This window comes from Bombus pascuorum, unplaced genomic scaffold (genome assembly GCF_905332965.1).
Source record: "Bombus pascuorum unplaced genomic scaffold, iyBomPasc1.1, whole genome shotgun sequence".
In the NCBI taxonomy this organism is placed as follows: Eukaryota; Metazoa; Arthropoda; class Insecta; order Hymenoptera; family Apidae; genus Bombus; species Bombus pascuorum.
In genome coordinates, this window is record NW_026869740.1 from 557,765 (window position 1) to 581,254 (window position 23,490).

Sequence of the window (23,490 nt, forward strand, 5' to 3'; positions counted from 1 at the left end):
TTATAACGTAATAGTATATAACGTTATACGTTATAACGTAATAGCATATATCGTTATACGTTATTACGTAATAGTATATATCGTTATACATTATTACGTAATAGTGTATAACGTTATACGTTAGTTCGTAGTATTATATAACGTTATACGTTAGTTCGTAGTATTATATAAAGTTATACGTTAGTTCGTAGTATTATATAACGTTATACGTTAGTTCGTAGTATTATATAACGTTTTACGTTATTGCGTAATAGTATGTAACGTTATCCGTTAGTACGTAATAGTATATAACGTTAATCGTTATTACGTAGTATTATATAACGTTATACGTTATTGCGTAATAGTATATAACGTTATCCGTTATAACGTAATATATATAACGTTATACGTTATAACGTAATAGTATATAACGTTATACGTTATAACGTAATAGTATATAACGTTATACGTTATAACGTAATAGTATATATCGTTATACGTTATAAGGTAATACTACATAACGTTATACGTTATTACGTAATAGTATTTAACGTTATACGTTAGTACGTAAAAGTATATAACGTTATACGTTATTACGTAATAGTATAAAACGTTATACGTTAGTTCGTAGTATTATATAACGTTATACGTTAGTTCTTACTACTATATAACGTTATACGTTATTGCGTAATAGTATATAACGTTATCCGTTAGAACGTAATACTATATAACGTAATTCGTTAGTACGTAATAGTATATAAAGTTATACTTTATAACGTAATAGTATACAACGTTATACGTTAGTTCGTAGTATTATATAACGTTATACGTTATAACGTAATAGTATATAACGTTATACGTTATAACGTTAAAGTATATAACCTTATACGTTAGTTCGTAGTACTATATAACGTTATACGTTATTACGTAATAGTATATAACGTTATACGTTATAACGTAATGATAATTAACGTTATACGTTATAACGTAGTAGTATGTAACGTTATACGTTATAACGTAATAGTATATAACGTTATACGTTATAAGGTAATACTACATAACGTTATCCGTTATAACGTAATATATATAACGTTATACGTTATAACGTAATAGTATATAACGTTATACGTTATAACGTAATAGCATATATCGTTATACGTTATTACGTAATAGTATATATCGTTATACATTATTACGTAATAGTGTATAACGTTATACGTTAGTTCGTAGTATTATATAACGTTATACGTTAGTTCGTAGTATTATATAAAGTTATACGTTAGTTCGTAGTATTATATAACGTTATACGTTAGTTCGTAGTATTATATAACGTTTTACGTTATTGCGTAATAGTATGTAACGTTATCCGTTAGTACGTAATAGTATATAACGTTAATCGTTATTACGTAGTATTATATAACGTTATACGTTATTGCGTAATAGTATATAACGTTATCCGTTATAACGTAATATATATAACGTTATACGTTATAACGTAATAGTATATAACGTTATACGTTATAACGTAATAGTATATAACGTTATACGTTATAACGTAATAGTATATATCGTTATACGTTATAAGGTAATACTACATAACGTTATACGTTATTACGTAATAGTATTTAACGTTATACGTTAGTACGTAAAAGTATATAACGTTATACGTTATTACGTAATAGTATAAAACGTTATACGTTAGTTCGTAGTATTATATAACGTTATACGTTAGTTCTCACTACTATATAACGTTATACGTTATTGCGTAATAGTATATAACGTTATCCGTTAGTACGTAATACTATATAACGTAATTCGTTAGTACGTAATAGTATATAAAGTTATACTTTATAACGTAATAGTATACAACGTTATACGTTAGTTCGTAGTATTATATAACGTTATACGTTATAACGTAATAGTATATAACGTTATACGTTATAACGTTAAAGTATATAACCTTATACGTTAGTTCGTAGTACTATATAACGTTATACGTTAGTTCGTAAAATTATATAATGTTATACGTTATTGCGTAATAGTATATAACGTTATCCGTTAGTACGTAATAGTATACAACGTTAATCGTTAGTACGTAATAGTATATAACGTTATACGTTATAACGTAATAGTATATAACGTTATACGTTAGTTCGTAGTATTATATAACGTTATACGTTATAACGTAATAGTATATAACGTTATACGTTATAAGGTAATAGTATATAACGTTATACGTTAGTTCGTAGTATTATATTACGTTAATCGTTAGTACGTAATAGTATATAACTTTATACGTTAGTACGTAATAGTATATAACGTTATACGTTATAACGAAATAGTATATAACGTTATACGTTATAACGTAATTGTATTTAATGTTATACGTTATAAGGTAATACTACATAACGTTATACGTTAGTTCGTAATATTATATAACGTTATACGTTAGTTCGTAGTATTATACAACGTTATACGTTATTGCGTAACAGTACATAACGTTATCCGTTATAACGTAATATATATAACGTTATACGTTAAAACGTAATAGTATATAACGTTATACTTTATAACGTAATAGTATACAACGTTATACGTTAGTTCGTAGTATTATATAACGTTATACGTTATAACGTAATAGTATATAACGTTATACGTTATAACGTTAAAGTATATAACCTTATACGTTAGTTCGTAGTACTATATAACGTTAGTTCGTAAAATTATATAATGTTATACGTTATTGCGTAATAGTATATAACGTTATCCGTTAGTACGTAATAGTATACAACGTTAATCGTTAGTACGTAATAGTATATAACGTTATACGTTATAACGTAATAGTATATAACGTTATACGTTAGTTCGTAGTATTATATAACGTTATACGTTATAACGTAATAGTATATAACGTTATACGTTATAAGGTAATAGTATATAACGTTATACGTTAGTTCGTAGTATTATATTACGTTATAGGTTAATTCGTAAAATTATATAACGTTATACGTTATTGCGTAATAGTATATTACGTTATCGGTAGTACGTAGTAGTATATAACGTTAATCGTTAGTACGTAATAGTATATAACGTTAATCGTTATTACGTAGTATTATATAACGTTATACGTTATTGCGTAATAGTATATAACGTTATCCCTTATAACGTAATATATATAACGTTATACGTTATAACGTAATAGTATATAACGTTATACGTTATAACGTAATAGTATATAACGTTATACGTTATAACGTAATAGTATATATCGTTATACGTTATAAGGTAATACTACATAACGTTATACGTTATTACGTAATAGTATTTAACGTTATACGTTAGTACGTAAAAGTATATAACGTTATACGTTATTACGTAATAGTATAAAACGTTATACGTTAGTTCGTAGTATTATATAACGTTATACGTTAGTTCTTAGTACTATATAACGTTATACGTTATTGCGTAATAGTATATAACGTTATCCGTTAGTACGTAATACTATATAACGTAATTCGTTAGTACGTAATAGTATATAAAGTTATACTTTATAACGTAATAGTATACAACGTTATACGTTAGTTCGTAGTATTATATAACGTTATACGTTATAACGTAATAGTATATGTATAACGTTATACGTTATAACGTTAAAGTATATAACCTTATACGTTAGTTCGTAGTACTATATAACGTTATACGTTAGTTCGTAAAATTATATAATGTTATACGTTATTGCGTAATAGTATATAACGTTATCCGTTAGTACGTAATAGTATACAACGTTAATCGTTAGTACGTAATAGTATATAACTTTATACGTTAGTACGTAATAGTATATAACGTTATACGTTATAACGAAATAGTATATAACGTTATACGTTATAACGTAATTGTATTTAATGTTATACGTTATAAGGTAATACTACATAACGTTATACGTTAGTTCGTAATATTATATAACGTTATACGTTAGTTCGTAGTATTATACAACGTTATACGTTATTGCGTAACAGTATATAACGTTATCCGTTATAACGTAATATATATAACGTTATACGTTAAAACGTAATTGTATATAACGTTATACTTTATAACGTAATAGTATACAACGTTATACGTTAGTTCGTAGTATTATATAACGTTATACGTTATAACGTAATAGTATATAACGTTATACGTTATAACGTTAAAGTATATAACCTTATACGTTAGTTCGTAGTACTATATAACGTTATACGTTAGTTCGTAAAATTATATAATGTTATACGTTATTGCGTAATAGTATATAACGTTATCCGTTAGTACGTAATAGTATACAACGTTAATCGTTAGTACGTAATAGTATATAACGTTATACGTTATAACGTAATAGTATATAACGTTATACGTTAGTTCGTAGTATTATATAACGTTATACGTTAGTTCGTAGTATTATATAACGTTATACGTTATAACGTAATAGTATATAACGTTATACGTTATAAGGTAATAGTATATAACGTTATACGTTAGTTCGTAGTATTATATTACGTTATAGGTTAATTCGTAAAATTATATAACGTTATACGTTATTGCGTAATAGTATATAACGTTGTCGGTAGTACGTAATAGTATACAACGTTAATCGTTAGTACGTAATAGTATATAACGTTATACGTTAGTTCGTAGTATTATATAACGTTATACGTTATAACGTAATAGTATATAACGTTATACGTTATAAGGTAATAGTATATAACGTTATACGTTATTTCGTAGTATTATATTACGTTATAGGTTAATTCGTAAAATTAGATAACGTTATACGTTATTGCGTAATAGTATATTACGTTATCGGTAGTACGTAATAGTATATAACGTTAATCGTTAGTACGTAATAGTATATAATGTTATTCGTTAGTACGTAATAGTATATACCGTTAATCGTTAGTACGTAATACTATATAACGTTATACGTTATAACGTAATGATATATAACCTAGTACGTTATAACGTAATAGTATGTAACGTTATCCGTTAGTACGTAATAGTATATAACGTTAATCGTTATTACGTAGTATTATATAACGTTATACGTTATTGCGTAATAGTATATAACGTTATCCCTTATAACGTAATATATATAACGTTATACGTTATAACGTAATAGTATATAACGTTATACGTTATAACGTAATAGTATATAACGTTATACGTTATAACGTAATAGTATATATCGTTATACGTTATAAGGTAATACTACATAACGTTATACGTTATTACGTAATAGTATTTAACGTTATACGTTAGTACGTAAAAGTATATAACGTTATACGTTATTACGTAATAGTATAAAACGTTATACGTTAGTTCGTAGTATTATATAACGTTATACGTTAGTTCTTAGTACTATATAACGTTATACGTTATTGCGTAATAGTATATAACGTTATCCGTTAGTACGTAATACTATATAACGTAATTCGTTAGTACGTAATAGTATATAAAGTTATACTTTATAACGTAATAGTATACAACGTTATACGTTAGTTCGTAGTATTATATAACGTTATACGTTATAACGTAATAGTATATAACGTTATACGTTATAACGTTAAAGTATATAACCTTATACGTTAGTTCGTAGTACTATATAACGTTATACGTTAGTTCGTAAAATTATATAATGTTATACGTTATTGCGTAATAGTATATAACGTTATCCGTTAGTACGTAATAGTATACAACGTTAATCGTTAGTACGTAATAGTATATAACTTTATACGTTAGTACGTAATAGTATATAACGTTATACGTTATAACGAAATAGTATATAACGTTATACGTTATAACGTAATTGTATTTAATGTTATACGTTATAAGGTAATACTACATAACGTTATACGTTAGTTCGTAATATTATATAACGTTATACGTTAGTTCGTAGTATTATACAACGTTATACGTTATTGCGTAACAGTATATAACGTTATCCGTTATAACGTAATATATATAACGTTATACGTTAAAACGTAATTGTATATAACGTTATACTTTATAACGTAATAGTATACAACGTTATACGTTAGTTCGTAGTATTATATAACGTTATACGTTATAACGTAATAGTATATAACGTTATACGTTATAACGTTAAAGTATATAACCTTATACGTTAGTTCGTAGTACTATATAACGTTATACGTTAGTTCGTAAAATTATATAATGTTATACGTTATTGCGTAATAGTATATAACGTTATCCGTTAGTACGTAATAGTATACAACGTTAATCGTTAGTACGTAATAGTATATAACGTTATACGTTATAACGTAATAGAATATAACGTTATACGTTAGTACGTAAAAGTATATATCGTTATACGTTATTACGTAATAGTATAAAACGTTATACGTTAGTTCGTAGTATTATATAACGTTATTCGTTAGTACGTAATACTATATAACGTTATACGTTATAACGTAATGATATATAACGTTGTACGTTATAACGTAATAGTATATAACGTTATACGATGTTACGCAATAGTATATAACGTTATACGTTAGTTCGTAGTATTATATAACGTTATACGTTACTGCGTAATAGTATATGTATATATAGCGTTATATGTTATAAGGTAACGCTACATAACTTTTTACGTTATAGCGTAAAAGTATATAACGTTATACGTTAGTACGTAATAGTATATAACGTTATACGCCATTAAGTAATAGTATATAACGATATACGTTAGTACGTAATGGTATATAACGTTATACGTTATTAAGTAATAGTATATAACGTTATACGTTATTAAGTAATAGTATATAACGTTGTACGTTAGTACGTAATAGTATATAACGTTATACGTTATAACGTAATCGTATATAGCGTTATACGTTATAAGGTAATGGTACATAACTTTTTACGTTATAGCGTAATAGTATATACCGTTATACGTTAATACGTAATAGTATATAACGTTATACGTTATAACGTAATAGTATACAACGTTATACGTTATAACGTAATAATATATAACGTTATACGTTATAAGGTAATACTACATAACGTTGTACGTTATAACGTAATCGTATATAACGTTATACGTTTTAACGTAATCGTATATAGCGTTATACGTTATAAGGTAATGGTACATAACTTTTTACGTTATAGCGTAATAGTATATACCGTTATACGTTAGTACGTAATAGTATATAACGTTATACGTTATAATGTAATAGTATATAACGTTATACGTTATAACGTAATATTATATAACGTTATTCGTTAGTACGTAATAGTATATAACGTTATACGTTAGTACGTAATAGTATATAACGTTATACGCTATTAAGTAATAGTATATAAATATATACGTTATACGTTACTACGTAACAGTATATAACGTTATACGTTATAATGTAATAGTATATAACGTTATTCGTTAGTACGTAATAGTATATAACATTATACGTTATAACGAAATAGTATATAGCGTTATATGTTATACGGTAATACGACATAACGTAACACGATATTACTTAATAGTGTACAACGTTATAAGTTATTACGTAATAGTATATAACGTTATACGTGGTAACGTAATTGTATATAACGTTATACGTTATAAGGTAATACTACATAACGTTATACGTCATAAGGTAGTACTATATAACGTTATGTGTTTTTACATAATAGTATATAAGATTATACGTTATTACGTAATAGTATATAACGTTATACGTTACTACGTAATAGTATATAACGATATACGTTAGTACGTAATGGTATCTAACGTTATACGTTATTAAGTTATAGTATATAACGTTATACGTTGATAAGTAATAGTATATAACGTTATACGTTATTATGTAATAGCATATAACGTTATACGTTAGTACGTAATAGTATATAACGTTATACGCTATTAAGTAATAGTATATAACGATATATGTTATACGTCACTACGTAACAGTATATAACGTTATACGTTAATACGTAATAATATATTACGTTATGCGTTAGTACGTAATACTATATAACGTTATACGTTATATCGTAATAGTATATAGCGTTATATGTTATAAGGTAACGCTACATAACTTTTTACGTTATAGCGTAATAGTATATACCGTTATACGTTAGTACGTAATAGTATATAACGTTATACGTTAGTACGTAATAGAATATAACGTTATACGCTATTAAGTAATAGTATATAAATATATACGTTATACGTTACTACGTAACAGTATATAACGTTTATACGTTGATACGTAATAGTATATAACGTTATGCGTTAGTACGTAATACTATATATCGTTATACGTTATAACGTGATAGTATATAGCGTTATGTGTTATAAGGTAATGCTACATAACTTTTTACGTTATAGCGTAATAGTATATACCGTTATACGTTAGTACGTAATAGTATATAACGTTATACGTTATAAGGTAATACTACATAACGTTATACGTTATAACGTAATAGTATATAGCGTTATATGTTATAAGGTAATGCTACATAACTTTTTACGTTATAGCGTAATAGTATATACCCTTATACGTTAGTACGTAACAGTATATAACGTTATACGTTATTACTTAATAGTGTACAACGTTATAAGTTATTACGTAATAGTATATAACGTTATACGTTGTAACGTAATTGTATATAACGTTATACGTTATAAGGTAATACTACATAACGTTATACGTCATAAGGTAGTACTATATAACGTTATATGTTTTTACACAATAGTATATAACGTTATACGTTATTACGTAATAGTATATAACGTTATACGTTGTAACGTAATTGTACATAACGTTATACGTTATAAGGAAATACTACATAACGTTATACGTTGTTACGTAATAGTATACAACGTTATTCGTTAGTACGTAATAGTATATAACGTTATACGTTATAACGTAATCGTATATAACGTTATACGTTATAAGGTAATGCTACATAACTTTTTACGTTATAGCGTAATATTATATACCTTTATACGTTAGTACGTAATAGTGTATAACGTTATACGTTATTATGTAATAGTATATAACGTTATACGTTATACGTTACTACGTAACAGTATATAATGTTATACGTTGATACGTAATAGTATATAACGTTATTCGTTAGTACGTAATAGTATATAACATTATACGTTATAACGAAATAGTATATAGCGTTATATGTTATACGGTAATACGTCATAACGTAACACGATATTACTTAATAGTGTACAACGTTATAAGTTATTACGTAATAGTATATAACGTTATACGTTGTAACGTAATTGTATATAACGTTATACGTTATAAGGTAATACTACATAACGTTATACGTCATAAGGTAGTACTATATAACGTTATATGTTTTTACATAATAGTAAATAAGGTTATACGTTATTACGTAATAGTATATAACGTTATACGTTATAACGTAATCGTATATAACGTTATACGTTATAAGGTAATGCTACATAACTTTTTACGTTATAGCGTAATAGTATATACCTTGATACGTTAGTACGTAATAGTATATAACGTTATACGTTATTATGTAATAGTATATAACGTTATACGTTATACGTTACTACGTAACAGTATATAATGTTATACGTTGATACGTAATAGTATATAACGTTATTCGTTAGTACGTAATAGTATATAACATTATACGTTATAACGAAATAGTATATAGCGTTATATGTTATACGGTAATACGACATAACGTAACACGATATTACTTAATAGTGTACAACGTTATAAGTTATTACGTAATAGTATATAACGTTATACGTTGTAACGGAATTGTATATAACGTTATACGTTATAAGGTAATACTACATAACGTTATACGTCATAAGGTAGTACTATATAACGTTATATGTTTTTACATAATAGTAAATAAGGTTATACGTTATTACGTAATAGTATGTAACGTTATACGTTATTACGTAATAATATATAACGTTATACGTTAGTACGTAATAGTATATAACGTTATACGTTATAATGTAAGAGTATATAACGTTATACGTTATAACGTAATATTATATAACGTTATTTGTTAGTACGTAATAGTATATAACGTTATACGTTAGTACGTAATAGTATATAACGTTATACGTTATAACGTAATCGTATATAGCGTTATACGTTATAAGGTAATGGTACATAACTTTTTACGTTATAGCGTAATAGTATATACCGTTATACGTTAATACGTAATAGTATATAACGTTATACGTTATAACGTAATAGTATACAACGTTATACGTTATAACGTAATAATATATAACGTTATACGTTATAAGGTAATACTACATAACGTTGTACGTTATAACGTAATCGTATATAACGTTATACGTTTTAACGTAATCGTATATAGCGTTATACGTTATAAGGTAATGGTACATAACTTTTTACGTTATAGCGTAATAGTATATACCGTTATACGTTAGTACGTAATAGTATATAACGTTATACGTTATAATGTAATAGTATATAACGTTATACGTTATAACGTAATATTATATAACGTTATTCGTTAGTACGTAATAGTATATAACGTTATACGTTAGTACGTAATAGTATATAACGTTATACGCTATTAAGTAATAGTATATAAATATATACGTTATACGTTACTACGTAACAGTATATAACGTTATACGTTATAATGTAATAGTATATAACGTTATTCGTTAGTACGTAATAGTATATAACATTATACGTTATAACGAAATAGTATATAGCGTTATATGTTATACGGTAATACGACATAACGTAACACGATATTACTTAATAGTGTACAACGTTATAAGTTATTACGTAATAGTATATAACGTTATACGTGGTAACGTAATTGTATATAACGTTATACGTTATAAGGTAATACTACATAACGTTATACGTCATAAGGTAGTACTATATAACGTTATGTGTTTTTACATAATAGTATATAAGATTATACGTTATTACGTAATAGTATATAACGTTATACGTTACTACGTAATAGTATATAACGATATACGTTAGTACGTAATGGTATCTAACGTTATACGTTATTAAGTTATAGTATATAACGTTATACGTTGATAAGTAATAGTATATAACGTTATACGTTATTATGTAATAGCATATAACGTTATACGTTAGTACGTAATAGTATATAACGTTATACGCTATTAAGTAATAGTATATAACGATATATGTTATACGTCACTACGTAACAGTATATAACGTTATACGTTAATACGTAATAATATATTACGTTATGCGTTAGTACGTAATACTATATAACGTTATACGTTATATCGTAATAGTATATAGCGTTATATGTTATAAGGTAACGCTACATAACTTTTTACGTTATAGCGTAATAGTATATACCGTTATACGTTAGTACGTAATAGTATATAACGTTATACGTTAGTACGTAATAGTATATAACGTTATACGCTATTAAGTAATAGTATATAAATATATACGTTATACGTTACTACGTAACAGTATATAACGTTTATACGTTGATACGTAATAGTATATAACGTTATGCGTTAGTACGTAATACTATATATCGTTATACGTTATAACGTGATAGTATATAGCGTTATGTGTTATAAGGTAATGCTACATAACTTTTTACGTTATAGCGTAATAGTATATACCGTTATACGTTAGTACGTAATAGTATACAACGTTATACGTTATAAGGTAATACTACATAACGTTATACGTTATAACGTAATAGTATATAGCGTTATATGTTATAAGGTAATGCTACATAACTTTTTACGTTATAGCGTAATAGTATATACCCTTATACGTTAGTACGTAACAGTATATAACGTTATACGTTGTAACGTAATTGTACATAACGTTATACGTTATAACGAAATAGTATATAGCGTTATATGTTATACGGTAATACGACATAACGTAACACGATATTACTTAATAGTGTACAACGTTATAAGTTATTACGTAATAGTATATAACGTTATACGTTGTAACGTAATTGTTATACGTTATAAGGTAATACTACATAACGTTATACGTCATAAGGTAGTACTATATAACGTTATATGTTTTTACATAATAGTAAATAAGGTTATACGTTATTACGTAATAGTATATAACGTTATACGTTATTACGTAATAGTATATAACGTTATACGTTAGTACGTAATAGTATATAACGTTATACGTTATAATGTAAGAGTATATAACGTTATACGTTATAACGTAATATTATATAACGTTATTCGTTAGTACGTAATAGTATATAACGTTATATGGTAGTACGTAATAGTATATAACGTTATACGCTATTAAGTAATAGTATATAACGATATACGTTATACGTCACTACGTAACAGTATATAATGTTATACGTTAATACGTAATTATATATTACGTTATGCGTTAGTACGTAATACTATATAACGTTATACGTTATACCGTAATAGTATATAGCTTTATATGTTATAAGGTAACGCTACATAACTTTTTACGTTATAGCGTAATAGTATATACCGTTATACGTTAGTACGTAATAGTATATAACGTTATACGTTAGTACGTAATAGTATATAACGTTATACGCTATTAAGTAATAGTACATAAATATATACGTTATACGTTACTACGTAACAGTATATAACGTTTATACGTTTATACGTAATAGTATATAACGTTATGCGTTAGTACGTAATACTATATATCGTTATACGTTATAACGTAATATTATATAGCGTTATGTGTTATAAGGTAATGCTACATAACTTTTTACGTTATAGCGTAATAGTATATACCGTTATACGTTAGTACGTAATAGTATACAACGTTATACGTTATAAGGTAATACTACATAACGTTATACGTTATAACGTAATAGTATATAGCGTTATATGTTATAAGGTAATGCTACATAACTTTTTACGTTATAGCGTAATAGTATATACCCTTATACGTTACTACGTAACAGTATATAATGTTATACGTTGATACGTAATAGTATATAACGTTATTCGTTAGTACGTAATAGTATATAACATTATACGCTATAACGAAATAGTATATAGCGTTATATGTTATAAGGTAACGCTACATAACTTTTTACGTTATAGCGTAATAGTATATACCGTTATACGTTAGTACGTAATAGTATATAACGTTATACGTTAGTACGTAATAGTATATAACGTTATACGCTATTAAGTAATAGTATATAAATATATACGTTATACGTTACTACGTAACAGTATATAACGTTTATACGTTGTTACGTAATAGTATATAACGTTATGCGTTAGTACGTAATACTATATATCGTTATACGTTATAACGTAATAGTATATAGCGTTATGTGTTATAAGGTAATGCTACATAACTTTTTACGTTATAGCGTAATAGTATATACCGTTATACGTTAGTACGTAATAGTATATAACGTTATACGTTATAAGGTAATACTACATAACGTTATACGTTATAACGTAATAGTATATAGCGTTATATGTTATAAGGTAATGCTACATAACTTTTTACGTTATAGCGTAATAGTATATACCCTTATACGTTAGTACGTAACAGTATATAACGTTATACGTTATTACTTAATAGTGTACAACGTTATAAGTTATTACGTAATAGTATATAACGTTATACGTTGTAACGTAATTGTATATAACGTTATACGTTATAAGGTAATACTACATAACGTTATACGTCATAAGGTAGTACTATATAACGTTATATGTTTTTACACAATAGTATATAACGTTATACGTTATTACGTAATAGTATATAACGTTATACCTTGTAACGTAATTGTACATAACGTTATACGTTATAAGGTAATACTACATAACGTTATACGTTGTTACGTAATAGTATACAACGTTATTCGTTAGTACGTAATAGTATATAACGTTATACGTTATAACGTAATCGTATATAACGTTATACGTTATAAGGTAATGCTACATAACTTTTTACGTTATAGCGTAATAGTATATACCTTTATACGTTAGTACGTAATAGTATATAACGTTATACGTTATTATGTAATAGTATATAACGTTATACGTTATACGTTACTACGTAACAGTATATAATGTTATACGTTGATACGTAATAGTATATAACGTTATTCGTTAGTACGTAATAGTATATAACATTATACGTTATAACGAAATAGTATATAGCGTTATATGTTATACGGTAATACGACATAACGTAACACGATATTACTTAATAGTGTACAACGTTATAAGTTATTACGTAATAGTATATAACGTTATACGTTGTAACGTAATTGTATATAACGTTATACGTTATAAGGTAATACTACATAACTTTATACGTTATAACGTAATAGTATATAGCGTTATATGTTATAAGGTAATGCTACATAACTTTTTACGTTATAGCGTAATAGTATATACCGTTATACGTTAGTACGTAGCAGTATATAACGTTATACGTTATTACTTAATAGTGTACAACGTTATAAGTTATTACGTAATAGTATATAACGTTATACGTTGTAACGTAATTGTATATAACGTTAAACGTTATAAGGTAATACTACATAACGTTATACGTCATTAGGTAGTACTATATAAAGTTATATGTTTTTACACAATAGTATATAACGTTATACGTTATTACGTAATAGTATATAACGTTATACGTTGTAACGTAATTGTACATAACGTTATACGTTATAAGGTAATACTACATAACGTTATACGTTGTTACGTAATAGTATACAACGTTATTCGTTAGTACGTAATAGTATATAACGTTATACGTTATAACGTAATCGTATATAACGTTATACGTTATAAGGTAATGCTACATAACTTTTTACGTTATACCGTAATAGTATATACCTTTATACCCTAGTACGTAATAGTATATAACGTTATACGTTATTATGTAATAGTATATAACGTTAGACGTTATACGTTACTACGTAACAGTATATAATGTTATACGTTGATACGTAATAGTATATAACGTTATTCGTTAGTACGTAATAGTATATAACATTATACGTTATAACGAAATAGTACATAGCGTTATATGTTATACGGTAATACGACATAACGTATCACGATATTACTTAATAGTGTACAACGTTATAAGTTATTACGTAATAGTATATAACGTTATACGTTGTAACGTAATTGTATATAACGTTATACGTTATAAGGTAATACTACATAACGTTATACGTCATAAGGTAGTACTATATAACGTTATATGTTTTTACATAATAGTATATAAGGTTATACGTTATTACGTAATAGTATATAACGTTATTCGTTATTACGTAATAGTATATAACGTTATACGTTAGTACGTAATAGTATATAACGTTATACGTTAGTACGTAATAGTATATAACGTTACACGCTATTAAGTAATAGTATATAACGATATACGTTATACGTCACTACGTAACAGTATATAATGTTATACGTTAATACGTAATAATATATTACGTTATGCGTTAGTACGTAATACTTTATAACGTTATACGTTATATCGTAATAGTATATAGCGTTATATGTTATAAGGTAACGCTACATAACTTTTTACGTTATAGCGTAATAGTATATACCGTTATACGTTAGTACGTAATAGTATATAACGTTATAAATTATAATATAAGAGTATATAACGTTATACGTTATAACGTAATATTATATAACGTTATTCGTTAGTACGTAATAGTATATAGTGTTATATGTTATACGGTAATACTACATAACGTAACACGATATTACGTAATAGTATATAACGTTATACGTTAGTACGTAATAGTATATAACGTTATACGTTATAACGTAATAGTATATAACGTTATACGTTATAACGTAATAGTATATATCGTTATACGTTATAAGGTAATGCGACATAACTTTTCACGTTATAGCGGAATAGTATATACCGTTATACCTTAATACGTAATAGTATATAACGTTATACGTTATAACGTAATAGTATACAACGTTATACGTTATAACGTAATCGTATATAGCGTTATACGTTATAAGGTAATGGTACATAACTTTTTACGTTATAGCGTAATAGTATATACCGTTACACGTTAGTACGTAATAGTATATAACGTTATACGTTATAATGTAAGAGTATATAACGTTATACGTTATAACGTAATATTATATAACGTTATTCGTTAGTACGTAATAGTATATAACGTTATACGTTAGTACGTAATAGTATATAACGTTATACGTTAGTACGTAATACTATATAACGTTATACGTTATAACGTAATAGTATATAGCGTTATATGTTATAAGGTAACGCTACATAACTTTTTACGTTATAGCGTAATAGTATATACCGTTATACGTTAGTACGTAATAGTATATATCGTTATACGTTATAAGGTAATACTACATAGCGTTATACGTTATAACGTAATAGTATATACCGTTATACGTTAGTACGTAACAGTATATATCGTTATAAGTTATTACTTAATAGTGTACAACGTTATAAGTTATTACGTAATAGTATATAACGTTATACGTTGTAACGTAATTGTATATAACGTTATACGTTATAAGGTAATATTATATAACGTTATTCGTTAGTATGTAATAGTATTTTAACGTTATACGTTAGTACGTAATATTATATAACGTTATACGCTATTAAGTAATAGTATATAACGATATACGTAAGTACGTAATGGTATATAACGTTATATGTTGTTAAGTAATAGTATATAACGTTATACGTTATTAAGTAATAGTATATAACGTTATACGTTATTACTTAATAGTGTACAACGTTATAAGTTAGTACGTAATATTATACAACATTATACATTACAACGTAATAGTATATAATGTTATAAGTTATAAGGTTGTACTACATCACGTTATATGTCATAAGGTAATGCTATATAACATTATACGTTATTACGTAACAGTATATAACGCTATACGTTAGTACGTAATAGTATATAATGTTATACGTTGATACGTAATAGTATATAACGTTATGCGTTAGTACGTAATACTATATAACGTTATACGTTATAACGTAATAGTATATAGCGTTATATGTTATAAGGTAATGCTACACAACTTTTTACGTTATAGCGTACTAGTATATACCGTTATACGTTAGTACGTAATAGTATATAACGTTATACGTTATAAGGTAATACTACATAACGTTATACGTTATAACGTAATAGTATATAGCGTTATATGTTATAAGGTAATGCTACATAACTTTTTAAGTTATAGCGTAATAGTATATACCGTTATACGTTAGTACGTACTAGTATATAACGTTATACGTTATAATGTAAGAGTATATAACGTTATACGTTATAACGTAATATTATATAACGCTATACGTTAGTACGTAATAGTATATAACGTTATACGTTAGTACGTAATATTATATAACGTTATACGCTATTAAGTAATAGTATATAACGATATCCGTTAGTACGTAATGGTATATAACGTTATACGTTATTAAGTAATAGTATATAACGTTATACGTTATTTCGTAATATTATATAACGATATACGTTAGTACGTAATAGTATATAACGTTATACGTTAGTACGTAACAGTATATAACGTTATACGTTATTACTTAATAGTGTACAGCGTTATAAGTTAGTACATAATATTATACAACAGTATACATTATAACGTAACAGTATATAATGTTATAAGTTATAAGATAATACTACATCACGTTATATGTCATAAGGTAATGCTATATAACATTACACGTTATTACATAACAGTATATAACGCTATACGTTAGTACGTAATAGTATATAATGTTATACGTTGATACGTAATAGTATATAACGTTATTCGTTAGTACGTAACAGTATATAACGTTATACGTTATTTCGTAATATTATATAACGTTATACGTTATACGTTACTACGTAACAGTATATAACGTTATACGTTGATACGTCATAGTATATAACGTTATTCGTTAGTACGTAATAGTATATAACGTTATACGTTAGTACGTAATAGTGTATAACGTTATACGCTATTAAGTAATAGTATATAACGATATACGTTATACGTTACTACGTAACAGTATATAATGTTATACGTTGATACGTAACAGTATATAACGTTATGCGTTAGTACGTAATACTATATAACGTTATACGTTATAACGTAATAGTATGTAGCGTTATATGTTATAAGGTAACGCTACATAACTTTTTACGTTATAGCGTAATAGTATATACCGTTTTACGTTAGTACGTAATAGTATATAACGTTATACGTTATAATGTAAGAGTATATAACGTTATACGTTATAACGTAATATTATATAACGTTATTCGTTAGTACGTAATAGTACATAACGTTATACGTTATTAAGTAATAGTATATAACGTTATACGTTATTAAGTAATAGTATATAACGTTGTACGTTAGTACGTAACAGTATATAACGTTATACGTTATTACTTAATAGTGTACAACGTTATAAGTTAGTACATAATATTATACAACAGTATACATTATAACGTAACAGTATATAATGTTATAAGTTATAAGATAATACTACATCACGTTATATGTCATAAGGTAATGCTATATAACATTACACGTTATTACGTAACAGTATATAACGCTATACGTTAGTACGTAACAGTATATCACGTTATACGTTATTATGTAATAGTATATAACGTTATACGTTAGTACGTAACAGTATATAACGTTATACGTTATTTCGTAATATTATATAACGTTATACGTTATACGTTACTACGTAACAGTATATAATGTTATACGTTGATACGTAATAGTATATAACGTTATTCGTTAGTAAGTAATAGTATATAACGTTATAAGTTATAACGTAATGGTATATAGCGTTATATGTTATACGGTAATACTACATAACGTAACACGATATTACGTACTAGGATATAACGTTATACGTTAGTACGTAATAGTATATAACGTTATACGTTATAACGTAATAGTATATAACGTTATACGTTATAAGGTAATGCGACATAACTTTTCACGTTATAGCGCAATAGTATATAACGTTATACGTTAATACGTAATAGTATATAACGTTATACGTTATAACGTAATAGTATATAACGTTATACGTTATAACGTAATAGTATATAACGTTATACGTTATAACGTAATAATATATAACGTTATACGTTATAAGGTAATACTACATAACTTTTTACGTTATAGCGTAATAGTATACACCGTTATACGTTAGTACGTAATAGTATATAACGTTATACGTTATTACTTAATAGTGTACAACGTTATAAGTTAGTATGTAATATTATACAACATTATACATTATAACGTAATAGTATATAATGTTATAAGTTATAAGGTAATACTACATCACGTTATATGTCATAAGGTAATGCTATGTAACATTATACGTTATTACGTAACAGTATATAACGCTATACGTTAGTACGTAATAGTATATCACGTTATACGTTATTATGTAATAGTATATAACGTTATACGTTAGTACGTAACAGTATATAACGTTATACGTTATTTCGTAATATTATATAACGTTATACGTTATACGTTACTACGTAACAGTATATAATGTTATACGTTGATACGTAATAGTATATAACGTTATACGTTATAAGGTAATGCGACATAACTTTTCACGTTATAGCGCAGCAGTATATAACGTTATACGTTAATACGTAATAGTATATAACGTTATACGTTATAACGTAATCGTATATAACGTTATACGTTATAAGGTAATGCTACATAACTTTTTACGTTATAGCGTAATAGTATATACCTTTATACGTTGGTACGTAATAGTATATAACGTTATACGTTATTATGTAATAGTATATAACGTTATACGTTATACGTTACTACGTAACAGTATATAATGTTATACGTTGATACGTAATAGTATATAACGTTATTCGTTAGTACGTAATAGTATATAACATTATACGTTATAACGATATAGTATATAGCGTTATATGTTATACGGTAATACGACATAACGTAACACGATATCACTTAATAGTGTACAACGTTATAAGTTATTACGTAATAGTATATAACGTTATACGTTGTAACGTAATTGTATATAACGTTATACGTTATAAGGTAATACTACATAACGTTATACGTCATAAGGTAGTACTATATAACGTTATATGTTTTTACATAATAGTAAATAAGGTTATACGTTATTACGTAATAGTATATAACGTTATACGTTATAATGTAAGAGTATATAACGTTATACGTTATAACGTAATATTATATAACGTTATTCGTTAGTACGTAATAGTATATAACGTTATACGTTAGTACGTAATAGTATATAACGTTATACGCTATTAAGTAATAGTACATAAATATATACGTTATACGTTACTACGTAACAGTATATAACGTTTATACGTTGATACGTAATAGTATATAACGTTATGCGTTAGTACGTAATACTATATATCGTTATACGTTATAACGTAATACTATATAGCGTTATGTGTTATAAGGTAATGCTACATAAATTTTTACGTTATAGCGTAATAGTATATACCGTTATACGTTAGTACGTAATAGTATATAACGTTATACGTTATAAGGTAATACTACATAACGTTATACGTTATAACGTAATAGTATATAGCGTTATATGTTATAAGGTAATGCTACATAACTTTTTACGTTATAGCGTAATAGTATATACCCTTATACGTTACTACGTAACAGTATATAATGTTATACGTTGATACGTAATAGTATATAACGTTATTCGTTAGTACGTAATAGTATATAACATTATACGCTATAACGAAATAGTATATAGCGTTATATGTTATAAGGTAACGCTACATAACTTTTTACGTTATAGCGTAATAGTATATACCGTTATACGTTAGTACGTAATAGTATATAACGTTATACGTTAGTACGTAATAGTATATAACGTTATACGCTATTAAGTAATAGTATATAAATATATACGTTATACGTTACTACGTAACAGTATATAACGTTTATACGTTGATACGTAATAGTATATAACGTTATGCGTTAGTACGTAATACTATATATCGTTATACGTTATAACGTAATAGTATATAGCGTTATGTGTTATAAGGTAATGCTACATAACTTTTTACGTTATAGCGTAATAGTATATACCGTTATACGTCAGTACGTAATAGTATATAACGTTATACGTTATAAGGTAATACTACATAACGTTATACGTTATAACGTAATAGTATATAGCGTTATATGTTATAAGGTAATGCTACATAACTTTTTACGTTATAGCGTAATAGTATATACCCTTATACGTTAGTACGTAACAGTATATAACGTTATACGTTATTACTTAATAGTGTACAACGTTATAAGTTATTACGTAATAGTATATAACGTTATACGTTGTAACGTAATTGTGTATAACGTTATACGTTATAAGGTAATACTACATAACGTTATACGTCATAAGGTAGTACTATATAACGTTATATGTTTTTACACAATAGTATATAACGTTATACGTTATTACGTAATAGTATATAACGTTATACCTTGTAACGTAATTGTACATAACGTTATACGTTATAAGGTAATACTACATAACGTTATACGTTGTTACGTAATAGTATACAACGTTATTCGTTAGTACGTAATAGTATATAACGTTATACGTTATAACGTAATCGTATATAACGTTATACGTTATAAGGTAATGCTACATAACTTTTTACGTTATAGCGTAATAGTATATACCTTTATACGTTAGTACGTAATAGTATATAACGTTATACGTTATTATGTAATAGTATATAACGTTATACGTTATACGTTACTACGTAACAGTATATAATGTTATACGTTGATACGTAATAGTATATAACGTTATTCGTTAGTACGTAATAGTATATAACATTATACGTTATAACGAAATAGTATATAGCGTTATATGTTATACGGTAATACGACATAACGTAACACGATATTACTTAATAGTGTACAACGTTATAAGTTATTACGTAATAGTATATAACGTTATACGTTGTAACGTAATTGTATATAACGTTATACGTTATAAGGTAATACTACATAACTTTATACGTTATAACGTAATAGTATATAGCGTTATATGTTATAAGGTAATGCTACATAACTGTTTACGTTATAGCGTAATAGTATATACCGTTATACGTTAGTACGTAGCAGTATATAACGTTATACGTTATTACTTAATAGTGTACAACGTTATAAGTTATTACGTAATAGTATATAACGTTATACGTTATAACGTAATCGTATATAACGTTATACGTTATAAGATAATGCTACATAACTTTTTACGTTATACCGTAATAGTATATACCTTTATACCCTAGTACGTAATAGTATATAACGTTATACGTTATTATGTAATAGTATATAACGTTAGACGTTATACGTTACTACGTAACAGTATATAATGTTATACGTTGATACGTAATAGTATATAACGATATTCGTTAGTACGTAATAGTATATAACATTATACGTTATAACGAAATAGTATATAACGTTATTCGTTATTACGTAATAGTATATAACGTTATACGTTAGTACGTAATAGTATATAACGGTATACGTTAGTACGTAGTATTATATAACGTTATACGTTATAACGTAATAGTATACAACGTTATACGTTATAACGTAATAGTATACAACGTTATTCGTTAGTACGTAATAGTATATACCGTTATACGTTAGTACGTAATAGTATATAACGTTATACGTTATTAAGTAATAGTGTACAACGTTATAAGTTAGTACATAATATTATACAACAGTATACATTATAACGTAACAGTATATAATGTTATAAGTTATAAGATAATACTACATCACGTTATATGTCATAAGGTAATGCTATATAACATTATACGTTATTACGTAACAGTATATAACGCTATACGTTAGTACGTAATAGTATATCACGTTATACGTTATTATGTAATAGTATACAGGGTGCGCCGTTAGAATTCGGACAGAATTCAATTTGTAGTTCCCACCATATTAGAATTCAGATGTTTGTGCTGATTGACTCTGAAGTTAGTTAAATATGTCAATAAGTCTTCTATAACCTCAAAATGACAGAACTCGTTAAGCAAAACCCGGAATACGATAGAAGAGCGGCGATTATAGAAAGTCTTCGCGCCGGGAGAACGCCGGTCGAAATTATAAAATTCTTTAGCTACCCAAGATCGACGGTATACGACATTGCTAAGAGATACGCAGCCTCAGAGTGGTTCGAGAAGGGTTCTCCTTCTCCGGCGAGAAAAGTTCAGCGTTGTCTCAAGTGAGGGCGACGTCATGCCTCCGCACTTCTTCCAAAAAGGCGAAAGAATCACAAAGGAGGTTTATTTGGAGGTCCTGAAGACAGTAATAAAGCC